At 39.3% G+C, this 5,760-nt stretch overlaps 1 pseudogene; it reads left to right on the forward strand.

Annotated features, from left to right (window-relative positions):
* The first annotated feature begins 5,197 nt into the window (after window positions 1–5,197).
* Window positions 5,198–5,760, forward strand: part of LOC138158871 (transgelin-2-like) — a 1,042-nt pseudogene continuing 479 nt past the window's right edge.

The raw sequence follows: 5,760 nt of genomic DNA on the forward strand, positions 1-5,760 counted from the left end.
TTACTCCATTTGTGTTCCCAAGAGCATAATCTATGGCACAAAGTAGTCAATCAATCAATACTTATTGAATTTAAATGAATTGAACTAGTTCTGCCACCCCTGGCCTAGAAAATACATGTATGTGTCAGATTAAGATTTAAATAGTAGACCAGGTGAATTTATAAGTCAAGGAGCACCAAACAGATCCCAGAGATATATCCTTTAATTTTTTTTCTTCACTTGAAAAAAAACTTTAATGGTGGTTTATCTATAGTCAATGGGTTTTTCCCCATTGCCTTTTGAGAGGTCCAACATCCATTGAAGATGGACATTTTTCAAATTAAGGCCAAATAAAACTAAACTAATCTGATAATGTCATAAAGTGGAAAGAACCCTAGATTGGGAACCCCAGTATTTGGATTTTAGCTCTGTCTCTATGGTCAAGTAGCTATGTGGCCTTGGGCAAATCACTTAACCTTATTAGTAAAATGAGTCGTATTATATGATTTCTAAGGTCTATCCTAGCTCTTAAAAGCCTATAACTCTATGAAAAGCATGTTTTGGAAGAACTGAGTTATATAAACAGCCTCTAAAAATGTTTTATTGATGCTCTTCTTCTTTCATTGCCCCTCATTGATTTCTTTTCCTAAAGACTCCTTAGACACTACCCTACAGCAGAACATGTACCCACAATCAAGAAGTACAGCTAAGCAAAAGAAATAAACATATTGGCCATGTCTGACAATGTATGCCTCCTTCTATATCTACAGTACATCTTCCCACTAAGAGGAGAATGGAACATGCCACTGTCAATTTACTGAAGTCATGATTAGTCACCGTATTGATCAGAGTTCTGATATCTTTCAATGCCTTTTCCCTTTACACCAATGATGTTACTGTGGAAATTGTTCTCCATGTTCTGCTTACTTTGATCATTCTCATTTCATATAATTCTTCCCAAGTTTTCCTAAATTATTCATATTTATACCTTCTAATGGAACAATAATATTCTACTACATTCATGTGCAAATTGGTTCAGTCATTCCAGAAGAGACCAGCATCCACTGTTTCCAGGTTTTTGCTACTATAGCAAGTAAGTACATTCTGGTTCACTGTCCCAGAGCCCGGCTGCCCCACTTGCCCCCTCAAGGTTCTGGGGTACCCTGAGAAGTTGGGGTGACTCTGACAATATCAGCCCCAACTATTTTCCTCCTATTATTGGGGGTCAATTACTATTGTTCCAGTTCCATTTAACAACTTAAAATCAATTAGCTTTTGCAAAGGGATATTTACTTAGAAGATAGAGCAAGGACAAATGTACATCTTTCCCTAACATCTTGGGGGTCAGAGGAAGAGATTTCCCCCTCTACTATTGTCTCCTGGGGGAATAGATTAAAAACTTAATTCAGTTCTTACATACCAGTTCCAATGTTGTACCTGAAACATGAGCATGACACAAGTAACAATTTAGAAGTGGACCCTTTATTGGCGCCATGTTGGCTGCTTGGTTCCTCACTCCAAATCCAACAGCCTGAGCTTCCAGCAAAGTCTCAGCTTTTAAAGGCAACCCATGTGGCCAAAGTATTACATAAGCAGGAACTTGCAGAGGCTAAAATCAATGATTGGTCAGTACACATTTTGAAACTCCTGGGCCCACCAGTTTCCCTAGGCAGAGCTAAACCTGTCAGTTTGCTTACTTCCATGAAGCAGAGCTGGTTGGGGGAGGGAAAAGTGAGCAAGGGAACCAGAATAAGGCCATGTATAATACCACCAAGTCCAGGTCCAGGTTTGGAGCATGACTGCTACCAGGAAAGGTGGGCAAATGGCCACTGCTGTTCCTGGGCTGGATCCACAGTAAGGGAGGCATAGACCAAGAGAAGGACTGGAGGACACTGAGACAACATAATAAACTGAGTGATCAGGAACTGAGAATAGAGCTCTCATCCTCTATTTTCACATTTGGCCCCCCTGCTCTCCTAAAGGAGAGGTGAATCTGTTTTTCTTATCCTTGTTCTTTAAGAGTTTGCTTGCTTTCCTATCAGTAGTCACATGGAAAAAATGTCCTAGATCACTAATGATTAGAGAAATGTAAATTATAACAATTCTGAGTTACCACCTCACACCTACCAGATTGGCTAACATGACAGAAAAGGAAAAAGACAAATGCTGTAGAGAATGTGGAAAAATTGGTACACTGTAGGTGGAGTTGTGGAACTCACTCTGGAGAACAATTTAGATCTGTGTCCAAAGGCTATAAAACTATGCACATCCTTTTACCCAGCAATATACCACTACTAGATCTGTAACCCAATGAGATCAAAGAAAAGAGATGTACAAAAATATTTATGTATACATAACATGTACATATACATGCATGAATATACAAATATGTACAAAATATGCACATAAAATTGGATATGTACAAATATATTTAGAGCATCTCTTTTTGTGTTGGCAAAGAATTGGAAATTGCCCAACAATCGGGAAATTGCTGAACAAGTTGTGGTATATGATTGATTGAAATGGAATACTTTTGTGCTATAAGAAATGACAGACGATTTCAGAAAAACCTAGAAAGACTTATATGAATAGATACAAAGAGAAGAACCAGGAGAACATTATACACAGTAACAGCACAACTGTAAAGATGACCAACTGTGAAACATTTAGCCGCTCTGGTCAAGACAATGATCCGTGAAAGTTACAAAGGTCTCATGATGAAAAATGTTGTTTACTTCCTAAGAGAGAATTGATGAAATCTGAGTGCAGATGAAAGGATACTTTTTTTAGTTTTTCTTGCATGTATGTGTGTTTGTGAGTATGCATATGTGTTTTCTTTTGCGATGTGGCTAATATGGAAATATGTTTAGCATGACTTCTCATATTGCTTCAAAGGGTTGGGGATAGAGCTAGAGGAAGGGAAAGAATTTGGAACTCAAATTTAAAAAAAAAATGAATGTTAAACTTTTTGCATGCAATTAGGAAATATTTAATGAAATAAATTTTTAAAATATCTTAAAAGAAGAGTTTGCTTGCTTTCTCTGTTTCAACTTATTTTAAAAAGAAACCAGTTTCTCTAAGGTATTGTGCTCATTCACTGAAGGATGGATTTGTGTATGAGAACATGGAGGATTAAATTGGGTGGTAGAGTAAGGGAAGCAGAAAATACAATACGTATGTGTGTATTTGTCAGAGAGAGATTCTCTAATTGCTGGAAACTTCTCTTCTGGGAGCTTGAGATTAACCAAAGAAATTTTACTGATATATATTTTACAACTTCTCAAAGACAGAAAGAAAAAATAAGTGAATTCAGACCAGTTTTCAGACACAAATTAATCAAGCAGTTTATTGGAAGTTAAAACTAGAATTCAAGATAGTGAGAGGCATTTCCCCCCTTTCCATTGTTTCTTCCTAAAGCAGATTGAAAAGGAAGCCCAAGGGGCAGCTAAGTGGCAGTGAACAGAGCACCGGCCCTAAAGTCAGGAGGACCTGAGTTCAAATGTGACCTCAGACACTTAACACTTGCTAGCTGAGTGAGATCTGTCTTCCTCCCTCCAAAAAAAAAGGAAAAAAAGAAAAGAAAAGGAAGCCCATCCTCCCTGAGGGGTAGAGTCTAGGAGAGTGGGGGAACCTGCAGTGTCTTTCTAGGTCCTTGAGTGAGACCTTTTGACTGAGTCCAAGTTTTGCAGAACAAAACCTTTTATTAAGGAGATTTGCTCTGTGAAGTTTGAATTCAGTCAAAGGACTGCACTTGAAGACCTAGAGGACCACATGTGGCCTCGAGGCCTCAGTTTCCCCACCCCTGGTCTAGTGTATTGACTAGGGTCTAGGGCACTGACCTAAAGAAGGAACTTGGAACAACTGGTACCACCCATGCCAGGGTAGGGGGAACTAAGAAGGAATAACTAGTTCTCTATTAACCTTTCACCTCGTACTCAACACTGCTAGAAGCATATATCATAGATGCTAGATTAGCTTCCAATGACATGTACAAGCCTTCAAGTATATGAACAAGAATAATAGATAGTATAAGCCAAACAAGAAGCTAAAGCAAAAACAAACAGAATAAAAATGTTGGTCTGCACTGCTAAGGAAGTTTCTTTACCAGGAATTTCCCACATTAATGAAATCACAGGCCTTCCTTCCCTCTCTCCCCCCAAATAAAAGCTATCATTATTAGTAATCTTTTGGGAATTGGAGAAGACTTGGATTTTGTCTCTATTTTAAAAAAAAGTGGTAAAAAGGTGGATTCTATAAATCTAAAAGAGAGAATTTGACATGAATCCTCTGGTAAAAATTCTAGAGTGGATTATTAAATATGACATTTGTAAGCACTGAGAAAAGAAAGCCAACTATCACCAGGAGACAGCAAAGTTCCCTGAGACACAGACAGTATTAAATTAGATTGATTTGATTTTTGGATAACATTATTAGATTGGGAAATTCGAAAAACAAAGTGTATTTGGATTTAAGCAAAGCATTGACAAAGTTGCCTGGGATATTTTTGTGGACAAGAAGTAGAAATGTGGTCTGGATGATATGGTATGGGTAGATGGTCATGTAGCTGATTGAATATCCATATCCAAAGAGTGTTCACTATTAGACCAATGTCAGCTTGGAAGGTTACATTAATAAAATCATAGGCATCCTGATCAAGGTAAATAAAATCAATGTACTCTGCACTGATCCAGCCACATACAGAGTATCTCGTCCAGGTCTGGTGGTCCTATTGTGAAAGGGACATTGACAGATGAGTCTAGAGGAAAATTACTAGGATAGTGAAGGGTCTGGAAATCCATTTAATCTGGAGAAGAGAAAGTATAGTTAGTCAAGAGGTGAGAAGATTAAAGAGATAGTTGTCTTCAAATATTTGAAGAGTGGCGGAGAGTGAAGCTGATTACTTTGAGCAGGTCTGATTCACTTAAATCGGATTCATGGGCAAGTCAAGACATTACCCTTGTGGTGCCATTGGTCCTCTTCAAGAATGAAGGATGAACAACAATTTGTGAGAGGGACTGTTTTTCTATGGAATTCCAAGGGTTTGTAGAACTAGGAGTAAATTAAGGGAAACAGATTGTAGCTCAGTATGAGGAAGAGTTTTCTAAAAATGAGAGCAGTTCAGAAATGGAGTGGTCTCCATTGCATGACTGACCGCGTGTTAAAAACATTATAGAGGGCCACTCACTGCACACTGCACCCCAGCCCATTATGCTCTCCATCCACCGCCTCCCAGTAAAGATACCTGCATCACCAACTCAGAATGGCCAACAAGGAATCTGCTTACGGACTGAGCCAGGAGGTACAGCAGAAAATTGAGAAGCAGTATGATGCTGATCTGGAGTAGAATCTCACTCAGTGGATTACCACACAGTGCCACAGGGATGTCAGGCTGCCCCAGTCTGGGCGAGAGAATTTCCAAAACTGGCTCAAAGATGGCATGGTGCTGTGTGAACTCATCAATGGGCTATACCCTGAAGTCCAGGGCCTGGTAAAGAAGATCCAGGCCTTGGGGTGGCTAGGTGGCACAGTGAATAGAGCACCGGCCCTGGAGTCAGGAGAACCTGGGTTCAAGTCTGACCTCAGACACTTAACACAAAAACTAGCTGTGTGACCCTGGGCAAGTCACTTAACCCCAATTGCCCTCCAAGAAGGAGAAGGAAGAAGAAGAAGAAGAAGAAGAAGAAGGAGAAGGAGAAGGAGAAGGAGAAGGAGAAGGAGAAGGAGAAGGAGAAGAAAGAAGAAGAAGAAGAAGAAGAAGAAGAAGAAGAAGAAGAAGAAGAA

Source organism: Petaurus breviceps, unplaced genomic scaffold (genome assembly GCF_028583685.1).
Source record: "Petaurus breviceps papuanus isolate PSGF00001 unplaced genomic scaffold, PetGlider_PUasm1.0 115, whole genome shotgun sequence".
NCBI classification, from domain to species: Eukaryota; Metazoa; Chordata; class Mammalia; order Diprotodontia; family Petauridae; genus Petaurus; species Petaurus breviceps.